At 37.7% G+C, this 17,183-nt stretch overlaps 1 pseudogene; it reads left to right on the top strand.

Annotated features, from left to right (window-relative positions):
* Positions 1-2,303: 2,303 nt before the first annotated feature.
* LOC105797573 (uncharacterized) lies at positions 2,304-16,846 on the top strand (annotated as a pseudogene).
* Positions 16,847-17,183: the final 337 nt, after the last annotated feature.

Here is a 17,183-nt window from a genome sequence, read left to right as displayed (position 1 = left end):
TTGCGAACCAGTTGGACTATCTACCAACAAGGATAAAGGTAAAGAAAAAATCATTTAAAATTCTCAATTTTTTGGTGAGTGTCCATTAATTGTAAAATGCGTGTTAACTATTATATTTTTCAATAAGTCTGTACTATTATGCTTTTAAGAACTTAAGGTTTTAGACTAAGTTTGAAATGTAAGCTTTTCTATAAAATCTATTTTCAAGTTATGTTTTATTCGTGCTCCAATGTGAGCCTATGTTTTAAATATTTTTTTATAGTACGATTTTATAAATTGTGTTTTTACGAGATTTTGTGTAAGCTCTATGTAAACAAGTGTTTTCAAGCAAGCTCCATATGTAAGCTCTATGTGATAAGTATTCTGTGTGAGCTCCTTTGTGAGCTTTATGTTGGATATATTGGTATACCAAAGTAATGTGATTACACACCTACAATTTTCATGATTTGGGCATTGAGGCCTTTGGACATGTGGATAGATACGGAAATGTCGAGCTAGACTCAATTCAATTGGACTTGTTGAGGTACAGGCGAGTGTTTAGCTTATGCTACCGTTATGGGACATGTATGGACTCTTTGAGTCATTCTGAGGTGTTATAAGGAGATCTGCTTATTCAATAGTAAGTTAAGACAAGTGTTAAGAACATGTTTCATGTTCTTCTACTATTTTGATAAGACAAGTATAAGAGTATGTTTCATGCTATATGAACAAGAATAAGCCCAGTTTTAAGTACAATTTCCAACAAGCACCTTTGAAACTGTTTTACAAACTTATATGTTTTCTGACAATTAGGATATGTGAACTGGGTCTCGTGTCTTTATGGTGAACCTAACAAGCAAAATGATTTTCAAACTAAGTTCATTTCTGTTTTAAAATTTGTATTTTAAGCATACTTTGATGGTTTTTGAATATTCACTGAATTCTCAATTAAGTCACCCACTCCTCTCTTACTTTGCAGGTAAGTAGGTTGCGGATGGCAGTGGCGAGGTAGATGACTTGGGTAAGGTTAATTCCTGAACAGATACCAGTGAACCCGGGAGAAAGGCGATGGGATTAACTATGTGGGGTTAGTCTTATTATAGTTGCTAATATTATTGGAACAATTTTTCTTAAGTTCGATTTATTTTATTTTGTGAAATCCTTAATTGAACCTATGTTCTTAATTTCTTCTCTTCGGTCTAAACAAAGTTTGATGTTTCTTTATTTCTCCTTACATCCGTGCCATATTGTATTCTTTTAATTTTTTCAAAGTATTCATTTTACCTTCACACGAGCCAGTTTTATTGTGACCCTTGTATGTTTGCGACCCCATTATGCATGCGAACCCTTAGTTATGATAACCCTATTATTTAGCGAACCCTGAATGAATGAACTCTTTTGTTGTGAAGCCCGTTTGCATGCGAACCCATGGTGTTTTTGTTATATGTGAACTTAGGTTGTATACGAACCACTGATATCATGTGAGCCTTTAAGTCTTACTGTTTAGGTGGCATGCGAACCTTTTTCCTTATTTGTTCGATAAGCTCACATGTTTTACATTCTATGTATACTTTTATTCTGTTGTTGTGTTATAACTTAGCAGATTATATGTTGTACATACGTGGTGTGTTGGAGGTTATGTTGGGAGTAAATGGAGAGTCTCTTTGATGGCTAATGTAGCTCGTCAATTCAGGTCAAAACTACTCGATTGGGTTTGGGGGTTACGTTTGTTGGTATCAAAGTTAGCTAGGTTGATTCGCTAGGCTGACAGGTGAGGTCGCTGAAGTGGCAAGACAGGCTCGTCAGTTTAGCGTAGCAAGTTTGCCATGATTAATAAGTTAAGTCCACCGAATTATGAATTTTAAAGTAATCTATATGTATGCGTGTGACTGCTTGATTGGAGTAAGATTGGGAAACATTGCCTTGGTTTGACTGTATCTTTTACAGGTTTACGCCTCAGATCATCCCTCCGCTGTTTGTCATTCCTATAAGCAGTAGTTTTTTTGGTGAATTGTGTTCGCGTGTATGTTTGTTGTGTGTGAAATGTGTTCGCAAGTGTGTCTATAAGTATGGATACCAAATTACATGTGTTTGATGTCTTACCTAATCTAGTGTCCCGTGTGCGTTTAGAGAAAGCAAGAATGCCTCCCCGTAGAGTGAATGTGAACCGTGTCAATGAAGTTGCCAACCCCTCTGCAGGGGACGTGACTTTGGTTACGCATGAGTGACCTCAAAGGTAAAATGTTCTAGAAGATGGGACGGAGCCATTTTTGCAAGCTATGGTTAGGGATTTTCAGTGAGCTAATGGTGCCAACACTGCCCCTATGATCCGTGGATTGCCACTAGAACGTCTGCGAGATCTAAGTAGTAAGGAATTCAGTGGTGTTAGAGGATCTAGTCCTACCAAGGGTGAATATTGGTTTGAGGGTGCGGAGAAAATCCTTGAACAGATGACATGTTCTAATCTTGAGAAGTTAGGATGCATTGTGTCCTTACTTACCGACGAAGCCCATCATTGGTGAAACACTATGAAGTAAGAAATCGCTACAAATTGGTTAACATAGGAGTTCTTCTTTGGAACTTTTAAGAAGAAGATATGGAAGCTCAGAAATGTAAATTCATCAATTTGGTACAAGGCAAGCTATTTGTGACTGAGTATGAGGCAAAATTTGTTCGAATAAGCCAATACGCAATAAAGATGGTCTCGCAAGAGAAGACTCATTGTAAAAGGTTTTGCTGTGGACTGCATTTTGGAATCTAGCTGATACGGCCACGCCTCAAGTCCTACCTAGCTCGAACAAGGAGCCGTTGGAGTTGCCCCAAGGTCCCATCACCCGATCACAAGCTAAACAATTCAAGGAGGCTGTTTCGGCTTTAGTTGACAAAGTTTGGGGTGAGATCTTGGTTGGTCACATCGAGGAAGCTTGGACCAACTCGAAAAGCAATCCGTGCACTTTAATACGAGCTGAATTAACTTCCATTTCAGCTCAATGAGCTCGAATTAGCTCAACTTCACTCAAACCTTTTCAATTCACAATATCAACTAGACATTAATTTAATAGTGAATATTTATTTAAGTCAATTTAATTAGTTTATTACGACTTATTAATATGTTTGTTGCATGTTTTAATATGTCAAGTTTTATTACATGATTTTAAGTTGCTTTAAAGTTTGCCGAATTTAATGAGCTGATTTTAGTGATATAGTTGACCTAATTAATGTTTCATGGTTTTAATATTAATTTTGTTCACTAAATATCATATTAATTTTAGTTCTTCTTATTTATATAGGTTGGCCGAATGTGTGGGATCATTTAACAAGGTTAGCGAATTTGAAGATTCATTTTAGCAAGGTGCATGCATGTTAGATACATTGCACCTAGAGATACATGCATCAAATTGGTGAGTGAATTCAACATTCCTAGGTGACTATTCGCCAAGGAGCTAATGTTTCCAACTCCAAAGTTGCCCATTAATTCCTTTCACATTTGTTGGATGCATCTTGGCTTTTCGGTTCCATGTGTTCACACTCCATGACTCTTCAACGTTGAGCTTTCACACTTGAATTGGCTGCTCATTATCCTCTTAATTGCTGGTCACCTTTCACCAAAAGTTACAACATAAATGAGCTAATTTATGCCCATTGGCGAACCTAGCTATCCATGCATCATCCAAGTTTTCTAAGTCCAATGCTTCATCTAGAAGGTGTCTAATGGAGCTCCATGTTCAAAGAATCTAGCTAGTTCATTTAAGTGATTCATTTGCTTAATTTTTAAGGAATGTAAGTGACCATTCGGCTAGCTTAGGTGTTGCTTATAAATAGCTGAAATTTTACTTTGTAAAGGACTTTTGACATTTTTAATTAGCTTAATTGTCGCCAAAATTGTGAGGCATTTTCTCTCAAATTTCATTCGAGACCCGTAAGACTTATCTAAGCTTTTAGTGGCGTCTTCTCGAGTCTTTTCCGAACTTATCACTCCTTAAACCCGAGTGTGGCGTTCACCTTTGATACCTTTGGTTCATACTTTCCTAAGTATCGGGTCAAGGTCCTTTTCAACCATTTCCAATTCATTTAGGTCCTATAAGTTTGGTCGACACTTTTCTTTAGTGTTGGTTCATTCTTGACCTTTTTGAACCATTACCAATTCGTACCAAATACCATACCATTTCATACCAATTCCATACCATTTCGTACCAATTCCCAAATACCAAAACGTACCAAAACCAAATACCATTTCTTAATTATCTTAAACCGAACTCTTCCATTCTATTCATACCATTTCGACTTAAATCAAATCCACATCCAACTTTGCACAAACTTATCTTACTTCTTTGTACACAAATATATTCTAACTCCTTCTCGTCTAATCTACTTCTTCATTTACGATCGGGAACCAAACGACTCGGACTCAACTATTAAACCGAGATCGTATCATTTGGTATCAGAGCTGGTTAAAACGAGAAGTACGAGCATTCGAAGACATTTTGAAATAGGTACGTAAAAAAAAGTTCGAAAAAAAAATTGAAAAAAAACAAAAAAAATTCAAAAGAAAAAAAATTGAAAGAAAAAAATTGCATACGGTCTAGGTGCGGACAAAAAGAACGTGAAAGATCCGTAAAAAAAAAAGTCTGGAGACACTTCAATAGAAATTTTTCCAAAATCGCATTCTACACTCTTTTATATCCCTCTTAGTGAAATTTCACGCTACTGAAAAAAAATTCGATATATAAAAAAAAAGTGTTTCGAGTTTGTAAGTTTGTCATTCTCTTCTATTCATCTTCTAAGCCACACTTAGCCTAAAGCCTTTCTTGTTTCTTTTAGCCTACCCGTAACCTAACATCAAACCCTTGTAAAGCCATTTGAAGCCGACCCATTGAACTACGTTAAGGTCACGACGAGTCGCTTACGAAATCACGAGAGGAAATTGAGTGGAAAAAGGCGTGAGAGTTACATCAAAAGAAAAAGCCAAAAAAATTGAGTGAAACACGAGTGGAGTGTTATTCTTTCTTTTCGAGAGATTCGTGAGGTTTTGTTGTGAGGTTTTTTATTTTCATGTCTCAAAGTCCTGAACGAAATATGGCGGAAGGAGGTGGAAGGCAACCAATCCAAACATTGCACTGGAGGAGGTGGAGTCTTGGATTTGGCTCAACAAGCCTTGTTACGAGAAATCCAACGCATGATCCGAGGTGAGTTAGAATCTGTTAACGAACGATTGGATCGAGTTGAATTGGGGTATCAACGAGAGCGTACACCCCAAGGGCCGCAAAGAAGGCGAGACCAATTGGAAATCAATCAAGACGACCTATATGATCCGAATGAAGCCGAAAGTGATCAAGGATCAAACATAAGTGAAGGACGAAGAGGTCAAAGGAACCGAGGTAATCGGAATCAAAGACGCATGGATGACGACTTAAGAAACATTAAACTATCCATTCCATCCTTTCAAGGAAAATCTGATCCGAAAGCCTACTTGGAATGGGAGAAGAAGATCGAACTGGTTTTTGATTGTCATAATTATTCCGAGATCAAAAAGGTGAAGTTGGCGGCCATAGAATTCTCCGATTACGCTATGATATGGTGGGATCAACTCACTACGAGCCGAAGAAGGAATGGGGAACGGCCAATATCCACTTGGGCCGAGATGAAGGCCGTGATGCGACGTCATTTCATTCCCTCCTACTACCATCGGAAACTCTATCAAAAGCTTCAAAATCTCACTCAAGGTTCAAAGAGTGTTGAGGATTATTTCAAAGAGATGGAGATCGCAATGATCCGAGCCGATGTCCAAGAAGATCGTGAAGCAACGATGGCGCGATTCCTTGCTGGTCTCAACCGAGATATCGCTAACATTGTGGAACTCCAACATTATGTTGAGATAGTGGACATGGTACACATGGCCATTAAGGTGGAGAAGCAACTCAAGCGAAAGAGTACCACTCAAGTTTTCCTACCCAAGCACCACTAGATGGGGCAAAGTTCGAGTAAAACTAATCCACCAAGCCGTGCCAAAGAGCCAATGTTGCCTACCAAAGCAAACAAACCTATGGGCGATACGAGCAAAGGTAAGGCAACCGATTCATTTGCTAATCGTTCAAGAGATATTAAGTGTTTTAAGTGCCTTGGAAGGGGCCATATTGCAAGTCAATGTCCCAACCGCAACGTCATGGTGGTTCGTGCAAATGGAGAAATCGAATCGGAGGAGGAAGAACTTGAAGACGAGCCCGAAATCGTTTCTGACAACGATGAAGAAGTTGAACACGCTCTTGATGGAGAACTCCTCGTTGTAAAAAGAAGTCTAAGCATCCAAAGCATCGACGATGAACAACAACGAGAGAACATCTTCCATACTCGTTGTCAAGTACAAGGAAAGCTATGTAGCGTCATCATCGATGGAGGAAGTTGTACGAACGTGGCGAGCACTCTCATGGTGGAAAAATTAAATCTACCGACAACCAAGCATCCAACCCCGTACAAACTTCAATGGCTGAATGATGGAGGAGAGTTAAAAGTGACAAAGCAAGTTCTAGTCTTCTTTTCCATTGGGAAATATTCCGATGAAGTGCTATGCGATGTTGTTCCAATGCACGCGGGTCACTTGTTATTGGGCCGTCCATGGCAATTCGATCGTCGAGTCATGCACTATGGTTACTCAAATCGATATTCTTTCAAACATATGGGAAGAAATGTAACCTTAGCCCCATTGACGCCAAAGCAAGTCTATGAGGATCAACTTAAGCTGAAAACTTCCGTGGATCAAATGAGAGAAAAAGAAAAGAGTGAAAATATAAAAGAAAAGAAAAATGAAAAAAAGAAAGAAAATTCAAAAAAAGAGAATGAAAAGAGAGCGAGAAAAGAAAAAGATGAAAAACAAAAAGTGAATGAAAAATTGAATGTCTTTGCAAAAGCAAGTGATGTTCGAAAAGCGTTTTTGGCAAGACAACCGATCCTTGTACTTATGTATAAGGAAAATTTGTTTAACACTAATGACTTATCCGGAGATCCCCCTTCTTCTGTTTTGTCTCTCTTGCAGGATTTCAAAGACGTTTTTCCGGATGAAGTGCCAAGTGGTTTGCCACCACTTCGTGGGATCGAGCACCAAATCGATTTTGTGCCTGGAGCCGTTATTCCAAATCGACCGGCATACCGAACCAATCCCGAAGAGACCAAAGAGCTTCAACGTCAAGTTAACGAACTCATGGAAAAGGGCTACATTCGAGAAAGCCTTAGTCCATGTGCCGTGCCGGTTTTGTTGGTACCTAAGAAGGACGGAACATGGCGCATGTGTGTCGATTGTCGCGCCGTAAATAAAATAACTATTAAGTATAGGCATCCCATACCGCGCTTGGATGACATGCTCGATGAGTTAAGTGGTACAAAGTTGTTCTCGAAAATTGATCTCAAAAGCGGATACCACCAGATTCGTATGCGAGAAGGTGACGAGTGGAAAACCGCTTTTAAAACGAAACATGGTTTGTATGAATGGTTGGTAATGCCATTCGGCTTAACCAACGCTCCTAGCACTTTTATGATACTTATGAACTATGTTTTACGAAATTTCATTGGTAAGTTTTGCGTTGTATATTTCGATGATATCCTCATTTATAGCAAATCGATGGATGAGCATGTAATTCATTTGCGAGCTGTTTTAGAAGTACTTAGAAAAGAGACTTTGTATGCTAATCTTAAAAAGTGTACATTTTGTTCTGACAAAGTTATCTTTTTAGGTTTCGTGGTTAGCTCGGAGGGCCTCGAAGTAGATAGCGAAAAGATTAAGGCGATTCAAGAATAGCCGAGACCGACGAGCATAAGCCAAGTCTGAAGCTTCCATGGCCTAGCAAGTTTCTATAGGCGATTTGTACCTAACTTTAGCACGTTGGCCGCACCGTTGACAAGCACTATCAAGAAGAATTCGACTTTTCATTGGGGCGAAGAACAAGAAAATTCTTTTAATCTTATTAAAAATTGTCTTACTAAAGCTCCATTATTAGCATTGCCTGATTTTTCTAAGACATTTGAAATTGAGTGTGATGCCTCAGGTGTTGGAATAGGTGCCGTGTTGACTCAAGATGGGAGACTGATCGCTTACTTTAGTGAAAAGTTGAATGGTGCTGTGCTAAACTACCCCGTTTATGGTAAGGAGATGTATGCACTTATCCGCGCTCTCGAGACTTGGCAACATTATTTGTGGCCAAAGGAGTTCGTGATCCATTCGGATCATGAAGCGTTAAAGCACATTAAAGGACAACACAAATTAAACAAACGTCATGCTAAGTGGGTGGAGTATTTGGAGTCATTTCCCTATGTCATTAAATATAAAAAGGGTAAGGAAAATATCGTAGCTGACGCTCTTTCAAGAAGGTATACCCTTTTGTCGTATTTGGATTCTAAACTGCTTGGTTTTGAATTGTTAAAAGATTTATATCCTGCTGATGATGATTTTGGAGAAATGTTTGTTGCTTGTGAAAGTGTTGCTATTGATAAGTTTTATAGGAGTGACGGATTTCTTTTTAGAGAAGGAAAATTATGTGTGCCGCGGAGTTCCGTACGAGACCTATTAGTACATGAGGCGCATAGCGGAGGCCTTATGGGCCATTTCGGCGTTGGAAAAACATTAGCAACCCTCCAAGAGCATTTTTATTGGCCGAAAATGAAAAGGGACGTCGAACGAGTGTGTGCGCGATGTGTGACGTGCAAGAAGGCCAAATCCAAGATTAAGCCACACGGGTTGTATACGCCACTCCCTATACCCGACGCACCTTGGGAGGACATCTCTATGGATTTTGTCCTTGGATTGCCTAGGACTAAGACGGGGAAGGACTCTATTTTTGTTGTTGTTGATCGTTTCTCAAAAATGTCTCATTTTATTTCTTGTTCAAAAACTGATGATGCCATTCACATTGCTAATCTTTTCTTTAAGGAAATTGTTCGTTTGCATGGCATCCCGAGGACGATTGTTTCTGATCGAGATGCGAAGTTTTTGAGCCATTTTTGGAGATCGCTTTGGGGAAAGCTCGGAACTAAGTTGCTGTTTTCAACCACTTGCCACCCCCAAACAGATGGACAAATGGAAGTGGTCAACCGAGTGCTATCAACTTTGTTATGAGCCATCATACGAAAAAATCTCAAGACATGGGAAGAGTGTCTACCGCATATTGAATTTGCGTATAACCGATCCGTTCATTCGGCAACCAAATACTCTCCTTTTGAAATCGTTTATGGATTTAACCCGTTAACTCCTTTAGATTTAGTGTCTTTGCCTAATGATCAACTTATCCATGCAGATGCTAGAAAAAAGGCCGAATATGTAAAGGAGCTACATCGGAAAGTTCGTGCCAACATTGAAGCAAGAACCGAAAGTTATACTCGGAAGGCGAACAAGGGTCGTAAAAGAGTTATCTTCGAACCGGATGATTGGGTTAGGGTTCACATGAGAAAGGAACGTTTTCCCGCCCAACGAAGGTCAAAGCTACTACCACGTGGTGACGGACCTTTTCAAGTTTTGGAGCGAATCAACGAGAACTCTTATCGACTTGATCTACCAGGTGAGTATAATATAAGCGCAAGTTTTAATGTCTCTGACTTATCCCCTTTTGATGCAGATTTCGATTTGAGGGCAAATCGCTTTGAAGAGGGGGAGGATGATACGGCCACGCCTCAAGTCCTACCTAGCTCGAACAAGGAGCCGTTGGAGTTGCCCCAAGGTCCCATCACCCGATCACAAGCTAAACAATTCAAGGAGGTCTGTTTGACTTTAGTTGACAAAGTTTGGGGCGAGATCTTGGTTGGTCACATCGAGGAAGCTTGGACCAACTCAAAAAGCAATCCGTGCACTTTAATACGAGTGAATTAACTTCCATTTCACTCAATGAGCTCGAATTAGCTCAACTTCACTCAAACCTTTTCAATTCAAATTAATATCAACTAGACATTAATTTAATAGTGAATATTTATTTAAGTCAATTTAATTAGTTTATTACACTTATTAATATGTTTGTTGCATGTTTTTAATATGTCAAGTTTTATTACATGATTTTAAGTTGCTTTAAAGTCGCGAATTTAATGAGTGATTTTAGTGATATAGTTGACCAATTAATGTTTCATGGTTTTAATATTAATTTTGTTCACTAAATATCATATTAATTTTAGTTCTTCTTATTTATATAGGTTGGCCGAATGTGTGGGATCATTTAACAAGGTTAGCCAATTTGAAGATTCATTTTAGCAAGGTGCATGCATGTTAGATACATTGCACCGGAGATACATGCATCAAATTGGTGAGCTGAATTCAACATTCCTAGGTGACTATTCGCCAAGGGAGCTAATGTTTCCAACTCCAAAGCGCCCATTAATTCCTTTCACATTTTTTGGATGCATCTTGGCTTTTCGGTTCCATGTGTTCACACTCCATGACTCTTCAACGTTGAGCTTTCACACTTGAATTGGCTGCTCATTATCCTCTTAATTGCTGGTCACCTTTCACCAAAAGTTACAACATAAATGAGCTAATTTATGCCCATTGGCGAACCTAGCTATCCATGCATCATCCAAGTTTTTCTAAGTCCAATGCTTCATCTAGAAGGTGTCTAATGGAGCTCCATGTTCAATGAATCTAGCTAGTTCATTTAAGTGATTCATTTGCTTAATTTTTAAGGAATGTAAGTGACCATTCGGCTAGCTTAGGTGTTGCTTATAAATAGCTGAAATTTTACTTTGTAAAGGACTTTTGACATTTTTAATTAGCGAATTATCGCCAAAATTGTGAGGCATTTTCTCTCAAATTTCGTTCGAGACCCGTAAGACTTATCTAAGCTTTTAGTGGCGTCTTTTCGAGTCTTTTTCGAACTTATCACTCCTTAAACCCGAGTGTGGCGTTCACCTTTGATACCTTTGGTTCATACTTTCCTAAGTATCGGGTCAAGGTCCTTTTCAACCATTTCCAATTCATTTAGGTCCTATAAGTTTCGGGTCGACACTTTTCTTTAGTGTTGGTTCATTCTTGACCTTTTTGAACCGTTACCAATTCGTACCAAATACCACACCATTTCATACCAATTCCATACCATTTCGTACCAATTCCCAAATACCAAAACGTACCAAAACCAAATACCATTTCTTAATTATCTTAAACCGAACTCTTCCATTCTATTCATACCATTTCGACTTAAACCAAATCCACATCCAACTTTGCACAAACTTATCTTACTTCTTTGTACACAAATATATTCTAACTCCTTCTCGTCTAATCTACTTCTTCGTTTACGATCGGGAACCAAACGACTCGAACTCAACTACTAAACCGAGATCGTATCACTAGCTTTATTTAGTGACTCATGATGTTGTGAACTTCGACGAATTGGTTGATAAAGCTAAAGTCATCAAGAAAATTAAGGCCCCCCAAACTGAAGATGGAATAGGAAAGCAAGTGTCTGGGCAAGCATTCAAAAGGGATCGTGACTCCAAAATTTGGGTTGGAATGTTAAACTAAGTTTCATATTGGATCATTCATGACAACAGAACAAGACCCAGGATGGAAAAAAGGGTTCACACAAGTCTGCGAGTTGGCCACTTTGCGAGCACTGTGAGGAAGACATCTTAGTGAGTGTCGTAAAGTGATTGTGGGTTGTTTTAAGTGTGTTTTGAAGGACCAATTGACTATGAATTGCTGTTACATGTAAATATCTAATGCAATTGTGCAAGTGTACATGTTATTCAAGTAATAAAGTGATAGGTATTGTCTCCACAGGGATCAGAAATTGGTAAAAAATGATTAGGTTATTATAATCCTATTAACTATAGTAAAGAGCAAGAAATAATTTTAAAATGAATAAGAAGTTGGTATAATGAATTAATGTAATTTAATGCTCAAAACAGAAAATTGATCTGGCAAATAAAATGTAGTGGCAAATTACAAAGAAAAGCAAGAGTAATTCTGTTGTTGAATGAACAGGGCTAGAATTATTCATGTGAAATGCTCATATCAAAATAATTTCATGGAAAAATATTGTCTAATCAACTGCTCAAAAAATTACTACTGTAAGTTGTCTCTTTCGATAGCTAGATTTAAGCTAGAAATCTAAGTTACAGTAGATCTACAGAACTCTGGATTAATAACTGCAGTGAACGATCTTCTCTGCACAACTTGCAACATCTATATCTACAGTGCTATGAGTATTCTGGCGAATATTCGCTTGCCCCACATGATTCTAGATCCAATATATTTAACCTTTTCAGAATTAAAAATACATCTATAAACACAACATATAATTAACTATGTCTAGAGCTTACATGCATGTATTTAAAATAGGAAAAAATTGAATGAAATAGTGATATAGGCAATTTCAAATCATGAACATTAAAGATGATAAACATCCACCCAAAAACTCCAACCTATAAAATATTTAGTTCATGGCTGGAAAAGTAAACACTGAATTTAAATCATTCATCAACATTTAAAGAAGTTTGAATCACAGAAATCAGGAAAGCTAAAGTCAAATCTGTAGGATTTCTTGCCACACTCCAACTTTTCTTTTATTCGTTTGCGAATCCAGGATAGATGTCTCTTCCCCTTCTTCACGTCTGTATTCTTTTCTTATAGCTACAACCCTTTCTTTTTCTGAAATTTTCCAATGGAGTTTTTCTCTGTGCAGAGAGAGGATTACTGTCACCAGTCTCTTTCTCACACAAATTCTCCTCTCCTCTTTTTTCTTCTACTCTCTTCTACTTTTCTTGGGTGGATCCGTCCCACCTCAGTACACATTTTTCATTCCTCTTTTCAGGTTGGTTTCTTTTGTACACGTCCAGTTGGTTGAAAGTGGCGTGGATAGAGTGTTGAGTTATTTTCCCATAATTGCCATGGTAATTCTATTGGCAATCAATCTTGCCACTTGTCAAGGTAATGTTTCACTTCCCTTATTTTCTTACATCATCTTCTTGCTGTTCCTACGCCTGTATTCACACACAACCACACCTTTCCTCCCCAAGTGATAAAAATAACAAATAATGGCCAATGTAGTGCAACCCAAGCTTTGCTATGCAATGTTCTAAAATTATCCTAAAAATGCAGATGTATGTACTTAAATTCAAACAATTAATTCCATCTAGAGTGTAACAAATGGTTTTCAGTAAAATCAGAACAGTAGTTTTGGGACCTCAAATCTGATGAGAAAATTTATGTTTTATTATTATTTTAACTTCTATGGAGTGTTAATAAGGTCGTATAAAAATTTTGTTCAGAAATTTTGATGTTTTCATGTTTAATTAAGTGAAAAGGACTAAATTGTAAAAGGTGCAAAAGTAGTGTTCTATAAGTTAAAGTTATCAATTAGCTATGAAATTTTATAGTAAGGGGATTTATGTGGTAATTAGACCGTTATTATTATTGGTGGACATTTATGGACATAAAACTAAGTGATTTTAAGGTTAATTAACAAGGTTAATTTAGTAAATTAATAAATATGTTAAAGCAAAATAAAGAAACAAAGGATATCATCTTTTTAGCCCATCTCTTCCACCAAAAATGAGAAATAAAAACTCCATTGAAGAGTGATTGAAGGTTTGACTAGTTCATCTATTGCATGTGAGTAATTTTTTATCTTGTTTTTAACGATTTCTATGTTTTTGAAGTCGCTGTAGCTTAATCTAGCTAGCCCAGGGGTTAATTTGCAAAACTGTTAAACGTCTAGTGTTTTGCCATGAATATGCTTTTATGGGTTTTAGATGTTTGGTGGAAGATTATGAGGCATTGTTGTTAAATAAACAAGTTTTGTAAAGGGATTTTTAATGAAATTGTCATTTAGGGACTTTTTATAAAAGTAATAAAATTCAATGAAAAAATTTTGAAGTGCTGATTTGTATAGGTTGGTATAGGTCCCAAGTGCATTCAACTACCATTAAATATGGATGAAATTGCTTAAATTTCAATTTACGAGCTTTAAGACTAAATTGTAAAGAAGATAAAATATTAGGGGCAAAATTGAATAGGAACGTATTAAATGGATTTAATTTGCCTATTAGATCAAGATAGACCTCGTACGGATCTAGATAGAGGAAAATTTAAAGCCTTGGATTAGTTGATCTCGTTTCGACGTTTTTGTTATCGAGGTAAGTTCATATGATTAAATAATGTTTTAATGTTATATGGATCTATATGTTCATGTATTATTTGCCATGAAATTAAATGATGGAAATCCAACAATGTTACAATGATTATAGAGCCTCATTTGAACCTTAAAAATACGTAGGATACAAATGACATGTCATTAAGGTTACCATGTTTCGGGTGCTGGTCTTGAATGTCCTACCGATGGTTGAGGTCTTGCATTTGTTGTGGATACTCTACAGCTTGTGTGAGTAGCATCGTGTAGTTTACATTTTGACCTACAACATGTGTGAGCAGACCCATTTCATAGCTCGTGTGAGAAATAATTTAAATGAAAAGGAAAGGAAAGGTTATATGTTTAGCACACTTTGTGTGAGCTTCCCCACGTATCCGATGTTATTCTAAATGGTTCAATGGGCATGAAAAGGAAACAAACAGTAAGTGTTCAAATGACTTATGTCATGAATCTATTAAAAAGATTGAAAAGGAAATGTTTAATGAAAGTATCTCTATGTTCATGAAAATGATGATTTCAAATGATGTTGTTCATGTATAATGACTTATCTTATGTTATTTCAAGTGAATTATGAGTTGATGCACTAACATGTGTTGTTGGTGATGCTTAGGCTTGTGTCAAGCTTATGGTTGGATTGTATCATGTTTAATTTAAGGTTAGGCATTGAAATGGTAAGTTATGTTTATGTTTTACAAACTTACTAAGCATTATATGCTTACGTAGTTTCTTTCCTATGTTTTATAGATAATCGGAAGCTTGATCGGGTTGGATGTTCGTCGGAGATCTATCACACTATCCATCGATTATATTCGTAGTTTTTAATATTTTGGCCAAGGTTATAATCGCATGTATAGGTGGACTTGTGTTTGAATGTTAGTTGATAAGTTTGGCATGTATATGTTATTTTTATTGATGTAATCTTGGTACTTTTGATGCCTTGATGATGTGAGTTAATATGGCTAAGTTATGGTGCATGTTTGAATAACCAAATGGTATGTTTGTGTGGAAGTTGTAATGATCATAATTATCGTATGTTATGAAATGGTATTTGACTAAATGTTATGACTGAAAAATGGTCAAATATGCATATGTATAGATAAGTTTGTATGCTTGCTTTTGAGGCGCCTTATATGGCATATTGGTTGAATGGTTTTGGTCATTTGAATTGATCATTTTATGCAAGTTTTAGTATGTTTGTAATGCCTTGGTCATGGGTGCAATTTTCTTGTAGGTACATGCTTGTAATGGTGATGGAAATGGCTTGATTTTGGCCAATTTCATGTCCATAAGGCCTGAGACACAGGCATGTGACTCAGCTGTGTATGCCACACGGGCGTGCGACTCAGCCATGTATGACACACGACCATGCGACACGGTCGAGCATCCCCTACTGGTTTTAAGGTTTACAAGTCAGGCAGTTACACGGCCTAGCACACGGCCTGTCACACGGACATGTGTGGCCATTTCGAGAGTCACACAGCCTGGCACACGAGTTTGTGGCTTGGCCGTGTGACCTAACTTTGAAAGTTACACGGGCACGTACACAGGCTAGGACATGACCATGTGTCCCTATTTCGAATGTTACACAGCCTGAGACACGGGCGTGTGAGTCACACGACCTGGACATAGCCGTGTGACCCCTACAGTTTAAATTTTCTAACTTTTTCCTGAACTTTCTGATTTATTCCAAAATAGTCTCGAATTGTTTCTAAAGTGTATTTAAGGCCTCGAAGGCTCAGATAAGGGACTATATGCATGTAAACGAATGGATTATGCTATGATGATGTTGATGTACAAAATGTATGTTTTTAAGTTACGTTTTTTTGGTAATTATTCGTAGCCCTATTCAAGCGACGGATACAATTTAGGGGTGTTACATAGAGGCATTAAATATAAATCTTTTCAAGAGTTATGAATTGCCCAAAACGTCAGGAGGGACTGTAGGCTCAAACTGCGACCCCTACTCAAGTGTGAGCTGGTGAAACAAGACAAATTGGGCAACGAACTTTAGCTTGCATGGTCGCAACCCAATATGAGATAGGAGGCCTTGTACGAGTCTATGCTATGAGGGAATCACATGAGCAAGGTGTCACCGATGTCATTATAGGTTCCTTCACTCTACGAACTATTACATTATTTTCCTTGATTGAATCTAGTTCAACGCACTTGTATTTTGAATGAGCTAGCTTGTGAGTTGGGAATCCTTGTAGAAACCATAGATAAAGGTGTGACTATCAATAGTCCGTTTAGGGATAGTATGTTGGTCAATAGAGTGTATCGTAGGTGTTCACTAGTGATTAAAGCTCAAGTCTTCTATGTAAACTTGATGGAGTTGTCATTCTATGGGTTCAACATGATCTTGGGGATAGATTGGCTAACTAAGCATCAAGATTGACTTCGAGTTGAAAAGGGTCACTCTGTGAAGTAGTGAAGGCGGGGAAGTTTTGGTGGCTGGTGAGTGAGCTCAATTTATGTCTAACATGGTCTTGGTATTGAAGGTAGAAAAAATGCTAGGTAAAGGTTACGAAGGCTATCTCGCTTTTGTGATGGATTCGTAGGATATGGAGATAGGATTTTACAAGATACGAATTATGAAAGACTTCCCTAATGTGTTTCCTGACAAGTTACCTGGGTTACCTTCAGACCGTGAAGTGGAGTTCACTATTGAGTTGTACCCTGATAGTTCACCAGTGCCCATTTCACTATATCGCATGTCACCTATGGAGCTTAAGGAGTTGAAGATACAACTTTAAGAGTTTCTTGACACAGGCACCATTCAACCAAGTACTTTGTCATGGGGATCGCTAATGCTATTTGTAAAGAAAAATAATGATAACCTAAGGATGTGCATCAATTACAGGCAGTTGAACAAACTGACTATAAAAAATAAGTAACCTTTGCCAACAATTGACAATCTATTCAACCAACTGCGAGGTGCCACAATGTTTTCAATGATCGATTTGAGATCTGGTTCCTACCAACTTAAGGTGAAGGAGTTTGATTTGTTGAAGACATTGTTTAGAACGAGGTGTGGGCATTATGAGTTCTAGTGATGCTCCATTTTGGGTTTGGGTTAACAAATGCAGCTAC

This window comes from Gossypium raimondii, chromosome 6, assembly GCF_025698545.1.
Source record: "Gossypium raimondii isolate GPD5lz chromosome 6, ASM2569854v1, whole genome shotgun sequence".
NCBI classification, from domain to species: Eukaryota; Viridiplantae; Streptophyta; class Magnoliopsida; order Malvales; family Malvaceae; genus Gossypium; species Gossypium raimondii.
Note: the sequence above shows the minus strand (reverse complement) of the source record. Positions and strands in the feature narration are given on the sequence as shown.